This window comes from Chiloscyllium punctatum, chromosome 8 (assembly GCF_047496795.1).
Source record: "Chiloscyllium punctatum isolate Juve2018m chromosome 8, sChiPun1.3, whole genome shotgun sequence".
Lineage (NCBI taxonomy): Eukaryota > Metazoa > Chordata > Chondrichthyes > Orectolobiformes > Hemiscylliidae > Chiloscyllium > Chiloscyllium punctatum.
Window position 1 is genome coordinate 68,287,928 of NC_092746.1, and position 16,357 is coordinate 68,304,284.

Genomic DNA, 16,357 nt, shown 5'->3' on the forward strand with positions numbered 1-16,357 from the left:
CAGAATCATCACCTCTGCTCTATTCCCTTCCTGCTGAAGTCCAACTCCCTTTCAAGTTGTATTTATAGCAATTGTTTTCATAAAACTGATTAGCTCCTAAGCTTGAAAACTGATGTCTGAGTTTAAATTTATTAGCAGGCAATATATACTAAGCCCTGAACTGCTAGTAAATAATGTCAGCCAAATGTACTGCTTGCTGTTTGAGTAGACCATTTGTAGTTACTTTGCAACTTATGATGTGAGCTGAGAGTTCAAGATATAAAGCTGATATATGACTAGAAGACATCAACAGATTACTGTGTGACAAGAATAAAAATAGTGAATGATTGGAGTTCTCAGATGGTACAGTAAAATTGCTGTAAGTCAAAAGCAAATAAGTGACAAAACGTATCGAGCAATGGTTCAGTGCAGCAGAAATCCTCATTTGCTTGGATTTAAAAAAAAATGTCCAGATGCCGGCAGTAAATGGAAATATTGAATATTCATAATGCAAGATGAACTGGTAAATTATGACTGAGACTCTCAGAGTTGTTATCAATTGTCACAAGTGTATTTTTCAAATTCCTTTTCAAAGCATAACATGCACCAAATTGTTTCTGTTGCTGGGATTGCTGTAAATGGGGAAGGATGTTTTGAGAATTATACGAAAAACATTCAGCTTTGTTGAAACGGTAACAGCTGAAATGAGTTTGCAGCTTGCAAGATGCAAACACATTTCTGTCGCAACATAACATCTGCAAAAGCAATTCTTTATGAACTTCTCAATTGAAGGAAAAGAAGCCATTCAAATATATTTAAGCAACATAGTAACTCAATAGATTAAAGAAAATATTAATATTTTGGAAATAGTTGGATTTAGATTTTTGCAGATATTATACAAACATGCTATAACAATCAATAATTGGTTGGCACATAAAGAAGCTGAATACTTGGTTTTAAAATAACAGTACAATATCAAAACCCAAGCACATTTATGTTTGTTATTGTAATCTCTGTTAATGCAATCCTTCAGCAGCAAGGTGACTTTTGTCGCAGAGCCGCATATTTCTCTTTTTTAAATATATGAGCAGCAGATTAAGTGAGTGAAATGAAATGTGCTGAATGTTGATTTGCCAAGCTATCTCAACCTGATTGTTACTCCTGGTAAAACATAATTTGGAAAGGGTACTGTTTTTATCACTTTAAATGTGCAAAGACAAAGTGAAATTCTGACATTTAAACAATTTTTTTTAAATGCTCCTAAAATAGTTTTTGCATGATGAAATTTGAAAAAACTCTTCAAGAGTGTAGAGTTGCAACATTGTCTTGAAGTAAACAGTGCTTTGTGTTGAACAAAGGAGCAGCAACGTGGTTAGGTCCTTTGTATATCCTTGTATGTCATCGGGCTTATTAGTATCTTGTTAGTCAGTGTAACATGTGCACAAGAAAATTAAGATTGCTTTAAATTTATTTCAACTGAATAATAAATTAAGAACCATTAAATTGCCTTAAACAGGCATTACCTCTGTCCAAGGCCACAAAGGATTCTTCCACATCAGGCAGAGATTTTCCTGCACATCTAAACACCTCATTTACTGTCGAGAGTGTGATGCTGGAGAACCACAGTAGGTCAGGCAGCACTGAGGAGCAGGAGAATCGACGTTTCGGGTGAGAGCCCTTTATCTGGAAGACTCGAAACATCGATTCTCCTGGTCCTCAGATGTTGCCTGACCTGTTGTGCTTTTCCAGCAACATACTCTCAACTCTCATTTCCAACTCTGCAGTCTTCACTTTCTCCTATCTCATCTACTGTGCCCATTGCTCTCGATGTGGTCTCCTCTGCATTGGGGAGATAGGACATGAACTCGCGGAACATTTCAGGGAACGTCTTTGAGATGCACACATTAAACCACCCCACCACCCTGTGGCTGACCACTTCAAACCCTCTCCAACTCTGCCGAGGACATACAAGTCCTGTGCCTCCTTCACTGCCAAATCCTAGCCACCTGACGACTGGAGGGAGAGTGCCTCAACACCTTGGGACCATCGTCCCACACGGCATCAATGTCGACTTCACCAGTTTCCTTATCTCCCCTCCCCCCACCTCATCCCAGATCCAACCCTCGAACTTGGCACTGCCTTCTTGCACTATCCCAGCTGTGCATCTTCCTTCCCACCTATTCACTCCATCTTCCCCTCTGACCTATCACTATCACCCCCCACCTGCATCTACCTAATGCCATCCCAGCTACCTTCCCCCACCTCCACCCCACTATTTACCTCTCAGCCCCCTCCCCCACACCCCACAAACCTCACATTCCCGATGAAGGGCTTATGCCCAAAATGTGAATTCTCCTGCTCCTCAGATGCTGCCTGACTGACTGTGCTTTTCCAGCGCCACACTTTTCAGCTCTGATCTCTAGCATTTGCAGTCCTCAATTTCTCCATGTTGTGTTCATGTCCATCTGAACCATCTAAGATTATGTAGATTGACCACCACCATTCCTTCTAATTAGCATTAGTCTAAGTTCCTGATTCAAAGTGGAAGGTTGTTCACATTAAATCTTTGGAGACGCTTGCTCTTGTTAAACAAAAAAGATTTATTACATATGGCAGAATTTTACCAGAAATTGCCCAAGTGTAATTTTCCCTGAGTCTCTCCATGTGGTCGAGTGAGTTTTCTCATGTGAACATCTAAAACCTGTCTCACTAACTGGGTACCATACCTCTATGGTGCCCCACTCATCTGAAACTATCCTGATTTTCCTAGTCACCATAGGTGAGAGTGCTCACCACAGCCAGGATATCTCAGGATTGGTGATGTCAGTGCCATTTTTGAACCTTAGCTGTGCACATGGTCAAGTTTTGACGGTTTGGAGTTGCTTTTCACCATGCATATAGTGGGACAGTATCAGCAACCTAACACTTCCCGAGGCATATTGGTGTCACAGCTGACACTTCCTTGGACATACAACTGCACATTCCTACACTTACCGTGGTTTAAGCACCAGGCTGCATGGCTTACCTGCCTTAGCCACATCCTATTTTAAATCCCTGTTAATCTTTCTCCAGTGCCCACTGTACCCATATCACATCATTCTTCAACGTGGAAGCATCACAAAATACAGGACACTTCAAAACATTCATTTTTATTTGCCAACATCAAAAGCAACCAGAAATCAAACTAAAAGAAGCTGCATTTGTCCCTGGGAACAGAGGTGAATGGCTTGCATGTCGAGACCAACAATTTTACCGATTCCCCACTGATTGCTGTGCCCAGCTCTCATCTATAGGGAACAGCATGTCAATCAAATCTTCTTCAGCTGATAGTGCCCTATATTGCCATGTTCTGTCACGCTGAAAGTTGTATTCTTCTCACTCAATGCCCTAATCCTCCTCCTCGGAAGATTGCTCCTGCCCTCCCAGCTCATCAGCATTCCTCATATCGCCTTTCTGCCTGCTCCATTGATGCAGAGTGAGGACTATATGAAACACTCCTTCTGGAGTGTAGAGTAAGACCTCCCTGAGACTGATCCAAACAGTGGTTCCTCAACTTCAGGAGCTCTGTTGTCTTCACCACCATGATCCTGGTTGATGAGTGGACTGTATTGAATCTGTGCTTAGTCTCAGTTGGGAACCATGTAGGGCATTAGGTCTTATTCCAATGTGATACCATTTACGGCACAAATAGTCCCTCATCACACATGATAAACATTGTTTCATATAAGGGTATGCCATGTTTCAATCTGCGTGGACCAGTGACATGGTTAAGACTTTTGTGACCAGCATTTGCAGCCCCACACAGGTGGACACTTCATGTGTCCCACATGTAAAATGCTCTGATTCGAGATGTCTTTGACCTCCAATCTGCAAATGCATGGTTGAAGAGACTCCTTTTGGTCAAAAATCAAGCCCCTGTGTTAGGATAGAAAGAAAGCCCAGTTATGTCCTATTCTAGGTGTACTACACCATTTTCCATACATAGGTCAAATATAGGCATCAAGAGATCAGGGAAGATGTCACTGTTCACCCTTGGCACTGTGAGTCACAGACTCAGCATAGTCATCAAAGGCTTTCCCAAACACTCCACTTCCTTTTCTACCTGGCATTCCCGAGGCAGTCCATCACTACTGATAACCGCTTTCTGTCCACTATCATCATGTACACTCACCCTGTCAGGACCATGGTGTTGGTGATGATGAGAGGCAATAATTCCCCCTCCCACAGCATCCCATTTCCTCCCGTGCATTATCAGCTTCCCACTTATATGTCAAATTTACTCCCTTCACTACTTTGCCCCCTCTGCCTCCCAGGTTGCAGCCTGCAATCACCAGTCCCCCCCCCCCCGCACCCCCCACATCCCTATCACATTAATGTGCCCTGACTCATCCTGGACCACTGAGTCCCAGGACTGACTGTGACCCAGTCCCTTGACTAATTTTAACGGACAACCATGAATCAAAAAGTGTGGTGCTTGAAAAGCGCAACTGGTTAGTCAGCATTCAACGAGCAGGAGAGTCGACGTTTCGAGCATAAGCTTTTCAGGAATGAGCGGATGGCCCAAGGGGGCTGAGAGGTAAATGGGAGGAGGGTGAGGCTGGGGGGGGGGAACATAGGGGGAATGCAATAGGTAGATGAAGGTGGGGGGGGGGGTGATGGTGATAGATCAGAGGGTGAAGCAGATAGATGGGAAGGAAGATGGACGGGTAGGACAGTTCAAGAGGGTGGTGCCGGGTTGGAAGGTTGGATCTGGGATAAGGTCAGGGAAGGAGAGATGAGGAAACTGGTGAAATCCACATTGATCACTTGTGGTTGAGGGTCCCAAGGCAGAAGATGAGGTCTTCTTCCTCCAGGCGTCAAATACCAAAATTAGGTGGTGGACGAGGCCCAGGATTTTCATGTCCTTGGTGAAGTGGGAGGGGGAGTTGAAGCGTACGACCACAGGGCAGTGGGGTTATTTGGTGCGTGTGCCCCAGAGATGTTCTCTGAAACATTCGGCAAGTTGGCGTCCTGTCTCCTCAATGTAGAGGAGACCAATGGTGATGTGTATGGAGATGCAGGGAGATCTCTGTCAGATGCGGAAGGATCGTTTAGTGCCTTGGAGGGAGGTGAGAGGGAAGGTGTGGGCACAGGTTTTAAACCCCATGAGGCAGCAATGGAAGGTGCCGGGAGGGGAGGGTGGGTTGGTGGGGGGCATGCACTGAGCAAGGGAGTCGCAGAGGGAATGGTCTCTGCAGAATGCTGGTAGGGGTGGGGAAGGAAATATATCTCTGGTGGTGGCATCTGATTGTAGGTGGCAGAGAATGATGCATTGTATCTAGAGGTTGGTAGGGTGAAAAGGTGAGGACTGGGGTTGGGGATGGGGTGGGTTCTGTCCTTGTTGCGATTGGAGGGGTGAGGTTCAAAGGCGGAATTGCGGGAAGTGGAGGAAATGCGCTGGAGGGCATTGTTGACCATGTGGGAGGGGAAATTGCGGACCTTGTGGCCATGTGGGATGTTTGGAGTGGAATTGGTACTCTTGAAAGCAGGTGTGGCAGAGGTGGAGGAATTGGGAGTAAGGGATAGCGTTTTTACAGGAGGCAGGTTGGTAGGAGGTGTTGTCCAGTTAGCTGTGGAAGTCAGTGGGTTTGAAGTAGATGTCTGTGCTGAGTCGGTCGCTGGAAATGGAGATGGAGAAGACCAGGAAGAGGAGGGACGTGTCCGAGATGGTCCAGCTGAACCTGAGGTCAGGCTAGAAGGTGTTTGTGAGGTTGATGAACTGTTCAACCTCCTCGTGGAAGCACAAGGTGGTACTGATACAGTCATTGATGTTGTGGACGAAAAGATTGGGGATGGTGCCGGTGTAGCTGTAGAAGATGAACTGTTCCAAGTACTTGACAGAGGCACACATAGCTGGGGCCCATGCCAGTGCCCATGGCTACCCCTTTGGCCTGAAGGAAGTGGGAGGATTTGAAGGAGAAATTGTTGAGGTTGAGATCAGCAATTTCCCCTCCCAAGTGGTCAATGATGCCTTCCAGCACATCTCCTCTGCTTCCTGCACCTCTGCCCTTGATCCCCACCCCTCCAATTGTAACAAGGACTGAACCCCACACACTAGTCCTCACCTTCCACCCCACCAGCCTTCAGATACAACACATCATCCTGCGCCATTTTCACCACCTACAAACAGATCCCACCACCAGAGATATTGAATAGAATTGAATTTATTGTCATGTGTACTGAGGCACAGTGATAAGCTTTGTCTTGCAAGCAATACAGGCAGATCACACAGTTAAGTAGCATAGATAAATAAATAATAGGTAAACAGCGGCAAAACAAAAACACAGGTACAGGCCAATGTTAAGAGTTTGTGAGTCCATTCAGTATTCTAACAACAGTAGGGTAGAAACTGTTGAAACCATGTGGTGAATGTTTACAGGCTTCCTTACCTTCTCCCTGATGGTAGAGGTTATAGAAAAGTATTGCCAGGGTGGGATGGATCTTTGAGAATGCTGGCACCCTTTCCTTGACAGCGGGCATGGTAGATGGATTCTGTAGATGGGAGGTTGGCCTTTGTGATTGTCTGGGCTGAATTCACCACTCTCTGTAACTGTCTCCGATCTTGAATGGTACAGTTGCCATAGCAGGTAGTGATACATCCAGACAGAATGCTCTCGATGGCGCACCTATAAAAATTGGCAAGGGTATTTGCTGTCATGTCAAATTTTCTCAGCTACTTGAGGAAGAAGAGATATTATTGGGCCTTTGTAACCAGTACGTCCACATGAGGAGTCCAAGAAAGCTTGTTGTTGATGACCACTCCCAGGAGCTTGACACTCTCCACTTGTTCCACCTCCTGAGATTCAACTGACTATGATGGTGTCATCAGCAAACTTGTAAATGGCATTAGTCTGGTATTTGGCGACGCAGTCATGGGTATACAGTGAGTACAGTAAGGGGCTGAGTATGCACCCCTGGGGGGCTCCAGTGTTGAGTGTTAGTGACGATGAAATATTGTCCCCCAACCTTCACTAATTGTGGCCTGTGGTCAAGAAACTGAAGATCCAGTTGCAGAGAATGGGGCTTAGTCCGAGGTCACTAAGTTTAGTAATCAGTCTCGAGGGGATAATAGTGTTGAAGGCTGAACTGTAGTCAATGAGTAGGATTCTTACATAGCTATTCTTGGTGTCAAGATGTTCTCGGGAGGAGTGAAGGACAAGTGACATGGCATCTGATGTGGATGTGTTGGTCCAAGAGGCAAATTGGAGTGGGTCCAGAGTAGTGGGGAGGCTGGAGTTAATTAATGTCATGACCAGCCTTTCAAAGCACTTCATGACCACCAAAGTTAGGGCCACCGAGTGGTATATTTCCCTCCCCACCTCTTTCTGCTTTCTGCAGAGACCATTCCTTCCACGACTCCCTTGTTGGGTCCATGCCCCCCACTAACCCACCCTCCACTCCTGGAACCATCCATTGCGACAGCAAGATGTGTAAACCCTCCCCCATCACCTCCATCCGAGGCTCCAAAGGATCCTTCCACATTGACAGACATTTTTCTGCACCTCCACACACATCATCTACTGTGTCCGTTGCTCCCGATATGGTCTCCTCTACATTGGGGAGACAGGACAGCAACTTGCGGAATGTTTCAGGGAACATGTCTGGGACACATGCACTAAACAACCTCACCGCCCTGCGGCCGAACACTTCAACTCCCCCTCCCACTCTGCCAAGAACATGCGAGTCCTGGGCCTCTTCCACTGCCAAATTCTAGCCACCCGAAGCCTGGAGGAAGGATGCCTCATCTTCTGCCTTGAGACCCTCCAACCACACAGCAGCAATATTGATTTCAAAAGTTTCCTCATCTCCCCTCCCTCGAAGTTATCCCAGGTCCAACCCTCCAACTTGGCACCGCTCTTTTGAACTGTCCTACCTATCCATCTTCCTTCCCACTCCAGTCTACCACCATCACCCCCCACCTTCATCTACTTATTGCATTCCCAACTACCTTCTCCCAGCCCCACCCCATTCCCATTTATCTGTCAGCCCCCTTGGGCCTCCACATTCCTGATGAAGAGTTTATGTTCGAAACGTTGACCCTCCTGCTCCTCAGATTCTGCCTGACCTGTTGTGCTTTCCAGCACCACACTTTTTGACTCTGAGCTCCAGCATCTGCAGTCCTCACTTTCTCCAAGACAACCATGACGGTGACTGAACTGACCTCAACTGCACTCCATGCAGCTCCCAAACCTACCACCCACGAATCCTCTGATTGCTTGCATTGGACCTAAAGGACCAACCCTATCTGAAGCTGAATACTATAGTGTGATGGACCTCCTTCTGACCCTGACCAATGTTAGCGGATGCTGTCATTTACTGAGTGTACCAGAACGCCCTTGACTCATGGCAGCTCTCCTTCACTTGACTGAAGACTACTCCCTTTTAGCTTTGAGATGTGGCCACTTGGATGATGCAGATACAGTGTGTTTGCCATATAGGCTGCTGGACTTATTGTATGGTCGGTAAGTTTGTGAATGACATCAAACTTGGTGGTAGACTGGACAGTGAAGAAGCTTATCTGAGATTACAAAGAGATATTGATCAATTGGGTCAATGGGCTGAGGAGTGGTAGATGGAGTTTAATTTGGATAAATATGAGGTATTGCATGTTGCAAAGATAAACAAGGGCAGGACTTATACAATTAAAATTAGGGCCTTGATAGTGTTATAGAACAGAGATCTCAGGGTTTGGGTATATTATTCTTTGAAGTTTGCATCATATGTTAACGGGGGGTTAAGAGACTTTAGCACACTTGTCTTTATTGCTCAGACCTTTGAGTATAGGAGTGGGAGGTCATGTTGAAGTTGTACAGGACATAGCTAAGGCTTCTTCTGGGGTAGAATATAGAACAGTCCAGCACAGTACATGCCCTTTGGCCCACGATGTTGTGCAGAGCATTTATCTTAATCTAAGATCAACCTAACCTATGCACCCCTCAATTTACTGCATGTGCTTGTCCAGCAGTCACTCAAATTGTATCTGATGGGGTACGGAGGTCACCAGGTTCAATAAAAAAAAGGACATCATCTGCATACAGTGTAATCTTGTGTATCCTCAATCCCACTTCTGGGGCACTTATGTTGGCGTTCTGACGAATGGCCTCTGCCAGCGGCTCTAACACCAATGTAAATAACAATGGTGAAAGGGGGCAGCCTTGATGACTATCCCTACCAATCCTAAAGTTCTCAGACTTCACCGCGTTGGAGATGACCGTGGCCAGAGGGTGGTGATATGAAACCTCCACACACCTAGCAAAGACTCCACCCAATCCAAACCTCTCTTAAGACATAAAAAAGATATGGCTATTCCACCCGGTGAACTGCTTTCACTGCTTCTAAGGATATCACCAACCCCTGAATCGATCATTGCTAACAAACTTGGACCATATTCAGCAACCTGCAAACATTATTGGAAGACCTTCGGCCTCTTATAAAACGTGTCTTGTCCTCTTTAATAACATGGAGCAACACCTTCTTCAATCTCAGCACCAAGATCTTAGACAGAATCTTGAAATCTGAATCTAACAGAGACATGGCCTGTATGAGGCACAATCCTCAGGAAACTTTCCCTTCTTAAGAATGAGGGAAATATTAGCTTCTCTCAAAGATGGTGGTAAGCATTCATGCATATAGGAGTGATGTACATCTCCAACAGAATGCCTCTAAACTCCTTATAAAACTCACCTGGGAGACCATCAGGGCCAGGTGCTTTCCCACTCTGCAGTTGCCTCCTGCATTTCCTGAACTGTTAAGGAGAGAGGCCTGTTCCAAGGTTACCCGTGGGAGGTCCAGGTTCTGAAAAAAAGGCTTCCATTTTAGCCCATTTGTTCTCGCAACTTTCAGACCGATACAATTCAGAGTAAAAACTGCGAAAAGCCTCATTAATCCTTTTGGTATCATATATAAGAAAGTAAAAACAATGACTGCAGATGTTGGAAACCAGAGTCTAGATTAGAATGATGCTGAAAAAGCACAGCAGTTCAGGCAGCATCCAAGGAGCATTATTGCAAAGGACACATCCTCAGGAAAATTCATACTCTCAGCAAACAGTATTTCAACTCCACCTCAAACATCAAAAACTGTAAGTACAACAAACCTTTATCTACCCACCTCCATAACCAGCGCTCCTCAAACATTCCAGTAGAATCCCCTGGCCTCTGGAACTGCTCAAATGCCATTAGCTATGCTGCTCGTGCAGCCACCATCCCCACGCTGATTGATGATGTCATTTCCGCCCCATCATGGCCACTTCCACAGCCACTTCCACCCCTCACAATTCCTCATGCACCACATGTGACATCACTTCCGCCCCTCACATGATCACTGATGCCACACGCTTAGTGACTTCTGCCCCCCCACTGCTGTGTTTGCCACCACTTCCACCCCCACCAATGCCACTCACCTACATTCTGACATGCCCCCCACAGATCCCACTGTCACCATCCCCGCCCCTCAAAATTCTGAGGGGAACACCACCCCTGCTCATGACTCCACCCCCATTCCCCCCACCACCACACTCACTCCAGTTACCAGCTCTGCCCCGACTCCCAGCTCCACACCCACACTAGATCCCAGCTCTCAGCCCTGCCGGGTTTTCACCATTCCCCTAGACCTTCCCCACACTGAGGATGAACGATCAGTCCTCAGCAAAGGACTCACCTTCATCACCCTCCGCCCACGCATCAATGAATTTAATACACGCCGTGACGGCGAACACTTCTTCCGCCATCTCCGCCTCCGAGCTTACTTTCACAATCAGGATTCCCGCCCACCTTCCGAGGACTCCTTCACCCACCTCCAACACACTCCATCCACCTGGACACCCCGCGCTGGCCTATTACCCGCCCTTGACCTCTTCATTTCCAACTGCTGCCGGGACATTAACCGCCTCAACCTGTCTACCCCTCTCCCTCACGCTAACGTCTCACCCTCAGAACGCACAGCCCTCCAATCCCTCTGCTCCAATCCCAATCTCACCATCAAGCCAGCAGATAAAGGGAGCGCAGTGGTAGTCTGGCGCACTGACCTCTACACCGATGAAGCCAAACGCCAACTCGAGGACACCTCTTCCTAATGTCCCCTCGACCATGACCCCACCCCCCCATCACCAAACCATCATCTCCCAGACCATACAGAACCTCATCACCTCAGGAGATCTCCCACCCACAGCTTCCAACCTCATAGTCCAGGAACCCCGCACTGCACGGTTCTACCTCCTTCCAAAGATCCACAAACCTGGCCACCCTGGCCGACCCATTGTCTCAGCGTGCTCCTGCCCCACTGAACTCATCTCTACCTACCCCGACACTGTCCTATCTCCCCTAGTCCAGGAACTCCCCACATACGTTCGAGACACCACCCATACCCTCCACCTCCTCCAAGACTTCCATTTCCCCAGCCCCTAACGCCGCATCTTCACCATGGATATCCAATCCCTCTAAACCACCATCCGCCATGACCAGGGCCTCCAAGCCCTCCGTTTCTTCCTCTCCCGATGTCCCCAACAGTACCCTTCCACCAACACTCTCATTCGTTTGGCCGAACTGGTCCTCACCCTTAACAATTTCTCCTTCAAATCCTCCCACTTCCTCCAGACCAAAGGGGTAGCCATGGGTACCCATATGGGCCCCAGCTCTGCCTGTCTCTTTGTTGGCTACATAGAACAGTCCATCTTCTGTAATTACACCGGCATTACCCCCCACCTCTTCCTCCGCTACATTGATGACTGCATTGGCACCACTTTGTGCTCCCGTGAGGAGGTTGAGCAATTCATCAACTTCACCAACACATTCCACCCTGATCTTAAATTTACCTGGACCATCTCTGACACCTCCCTCCCCTTCCTGGACCTCTCCATCTCCATTAATGATGATTGACTTGACACCAACATTTTTTACAAACCCGACTCCCACAGCCACCTGGATTACACCTCTTCCCACCCTACCTCCTGCAAAAATGCCATCCCGTATTCCCAACTCCTCCGCCTCTGCCGTATCAGCTCCCAGGAGGACCAGTTCCACCACAGATGGCTTCCTTCTTTAGAGACCGCAATTTCCCTTCCCACGTGGTTAAAGATGCCCTCCAACGTATCTCGTCCATGTCCCGCACCACCGCCATCAGTCCCTACCTCTCCAACCGTAATAAGGACAGAATGCCCCTGGTGCTCACCTTCCACCCTACCAACCTTTGCATAAACCAAATCATCCGCCAACATTTCTGCCACCTCCAAACAGACCCCACCACCAGGGATATATTTCCCTCCCCACCCCTTTCTGCCTTCCGCAAAGACCATTCCCTCCGTGACTACCTGGTCAGGTCCACGCCCCCCTACAACCCACCCTCCCGTCCTGGCACTTTCCCCTGCCACTGCAGTAATTGCAAAACCTGCGCCCACACCTCCTCCCTCACCTCCATCCAAGGCCCTAAAGGAGCCTTCCACATCCATCAAAGTTTTACCTGCACATCCACCAATATCATTTATTGTATCTGTTGCTGCCAATGCGGTCTCCTCTACATTGGGGAGACTGGACCCGTCCTAGCAAAGCACTTTAGGGAACACCTCTGGGACACCTGCACCAATCAACCCCACCGCCCTGTGGCCCAACATTTCAACTCCCCCTCCCACTCTGCCGAGGACATGGAGATCCTGGGCCTCCTTCACCGCCGCTCCCTCACCACCAGACGCCTGGAGGAAGAATGCCTCATCTTCCGCCTCGCAACACTTCAATCCCAGGGCATCAATGTGGACTTCAACAGTTTCCTCATTTCCCCTTCCCCCACCTCACCCCAGTTCCAAACTTCCAGCTCAGCACTATAACCATGGCTTGTCATCCTGCCTATCTTCTTTTCCACCTATCCACTCCAACCCCCCTCCCCCCTGACCTATCATCTTCATTCCCCTCCCCCCACTCAACTATTGCACTCTATGCTACTTTCTCCCCATCCCCACCCTCCTCTCATTTACTGCTCATCATATGTAAGAACCCTGGCGCTATCTCTAACTGCAGTAATGGATTGGGAAGCACACTTTTTCCTAGTCAGATATGCTAAATACTTCCCTGGCCTATCCCCATGCTCAAACAGCCTTTGTCTAGCAAAAGCAGTTTGTGTAAGTATTGAATTCAATCCAGCCCGAAGACCCTGATCCGCTGTAGCTGAGTCACCAAAGGCCCACAAAATGTGCCGCCTCAGTGGCTTTCAACCACACCTCAAGTAGATGCTGCTGTCATTTCGGCTAGCCAAATAGGAAATAGCTAATCCCCTAGCAAAGGCCTTAGCAGTTTCCCATAGCATAGACTGACTACTAGCCATGCCTGAGTTGAAAGTCAAGAACTCCTGAAACCCCTTCAAAAAATATTCCACAATTTGGAATTCTTAAGGACAAAAGGATCCAGATGTCAGTGCCGCAAACCTAGCCCCTCACTCTTGGCCTTACACTCTTGGCCTTAACCTCCAAATATACCGCTGCGCGATCAGAGGTAGCTATGTTGCCAATTTTACAACCCATATTCAAATCCAGAAGGGTCGAGAGAGCCAGAAAAAGATCAATCCTCGTATGACATTTGTGTGGGTTTGAAAAGAAAAGGTGAAGTCCCTGCCAGTAGGATGAAGACATCTCCAAATGTCCACAGCCCCAACTCCTTGCATAAGTCAACCACCTGCTTGGCCTGCAGTAGAAATAATTGGGGGCCCACTAGGCATCCTGTCCACTGTCAAATCCAAAAGGCACTCAATTTAGAAAAGGCACCAACCAAAAATTGAGGCGATGCGTTAGAGGACAGTAGACATTTAAAATGTCATATTCCTCCCCATGTGTCAGGGCTTTAAATATCACAAACTGCCCCTGCTCATCTTTCACCTGCTCTAATATTGTGAGCGGAAGATTTTTCTGGATAAGTATAGCCACTTCCCTGCTTTTAGTAGTAAAGGATGAAAACATCCCTGTCATAACCTCGCTGTTGTAGCTTCAGGTGTTCCCCATCATCAAGATGGGTTTCCTGCAGCAGAGTGATGTCAACCCTTTCCCTCTTCAGGCTAGAAAACACTTTTTTTCCTTTTAACAGGTGAATGACTTCCCTTGATGTTCCAGGTGCACTATTTAACCACTTAGGCATATTCCCTTTCAGAAACCCTTGAACGCCTGGAAAGGAGAACCCTGCTTACAATGTGCTGAGCACAAGTAAATAAAGACTCATAGAGTTGAAGAATTATGTATACAAAAACTAATCTGTCATTACTACAAACAACTATTGCTACCAAAAAACTACAAAGAAAACCAACTATGAAACCTTGAATGGGAGACTCCCCCCCCCCCCCCCCCCCCACCCTGCCCATCCCCTCTTGCACAGCTCCTTCAGGCCCGGACTATGCTCCAGCCTTACGCAAAATAAAACTAAACAATGAGATGATCCTTAAGTCAACAAAAAAAAGACCAAGTCAGGGTAAGCACTCTGCCCATCCCTGGCTCCATGTCACCCCACCTGTGACCAAAAGAGAAAGAGAACAAAAAAAGGGAGACAGCAAAGGACATCCACAACAATTCCCATGATCAAATTCAGTTATAAAAATATAACAGGAACAACATTTTCCAAGATTTAAAAAAAAATTATTAGGACAAGAGAAAGAAAAAAAGGGGGCAAGAAGGAGAAAATACAGGGAAAGAAGGAATGGGGATGAATATTAACCATATTCTTTGGACCAGTCAGTCTATTTTAAAGTGTCTACAGAGTTCTTAGCTTTGTCCGCTGAGTCAAACATATAAACTGAGTCTTCGTGGCTGAAATGGGGCACTGTGCGGTACCTCATGGAATACTGGATGCCCAGCTTCCTCAGCCTCTTTTTAACTTCATTGAAGGACTTCCTCTTTCGAATTAAAGCTGCCAAGAAATCCTGGAAAAACATTATTTTTGACCCCTTGTGTAGCAGTGCCTGCGGGTATTTTTCCCAGTAATCTAGAGGCTTCTATCACTTTTTGCTTGTCCTTGTATGAGTGGAAGTGCACTAGGACTAGGCAAGAGTGCTGTACCAGCCCAGTGGTGTACTGCACTGTGATCCGATAGGCCTTTTCAATCTGCAGCTGGCTGGACTTAATTTGAAGGCCCAGGAACTGCAGCAGCCAGTTTTCAAAGAAGCTGACTGGTTACCCACCTCCTTCACCCTCTGGGAGCCCGACAGTCTGAAGATTTGACCTCTGACCTTGACTTTCGAGGTCCTCGCAAGGCCTGCACCTCCCGCTCCAGTACATGGATCCGACTGGATGAGAACTCGATTGCCACTTCTGAGACCGGGGTTCGACCCTCCATGTCCTCCATCTTCTCCCGAGGCCCTGGAGCTGCCATTCATGCTTCTGCAGCATGGACGCGATGTGTTAGACCTGGGCAAGGATCTCCTCATAGATCTCCTTAATCGCAGCCCCAACCTTCGAGATTTGGAGATACCGGTGTTGGACTAGGGTGTACAAAGTTAAAAATCACACAACACCAGGTTATAGTGCAACAGGTTTAATTGGAAGCACTGTGGTTGATGATGAAGGAGCAGCGCTCCGAAAGCTAGTGCTTCCATTAAACCTGTTGGACTATAACCTGGTGTTGTGTGATTTCCAACCTTCGAGGCAAGTCTTGCCATCGCTCCTGTCAATTCCTGTGAGCCTGGCAGGTCCAGGTGGAGGGGGGGGGGGGGGGGGGGGGGGTGGGGGTGGGGGTTCAGGAGAGGCTACTGCTGCTGTGGTCTTTGGTGTGCCCAGTGCTGTAGGGGAATGTCCTCCCTGCTACTGCTTGCTCACTCCTTTTCCTTTTAGCATCCTTCCCACTGCCGAATATTAACAAATATGTGTTCTGTAAGGTTTTAAACTAATAATTCCTCCACATAATTTGGCCAGGGATGGCAAAAAACACCAGTAGGCCTTGGCTGTTAAGCAGAGCTGTCCACAGCAGTTCTACAAAATCACTGCCAGTAGAATGAGCTTCCAGAGGAAGTAGTGGGTGCAAGTACACTGTTTAAAAGACATTTGAATAAGTACATGAATAAGAAGTGTTTGGAGGGAAATGTGCCAAACACCGACAAATGGGATTACTTTAGTTTGGGATTATGGTTGGCATAGACTGGTTGGACTGAAGGGTCTTTTCCCATGCTGTATGACTCTATGACTGAATGGCACTAGGTGTGAGATTGCCACACGACTATGCTGTTCTGCAACATTTAAAAACAAATGCTATGAAATCTGGAAATCTAAAAACAAACATAAAGTTAAAAATCACACAACACTAGGTTATAGTCCAACAGGTTTAATTGGAAGCATTCTAGCTTTTGGAGTGATGCTCCTTCATCAGGTGATAGTGGA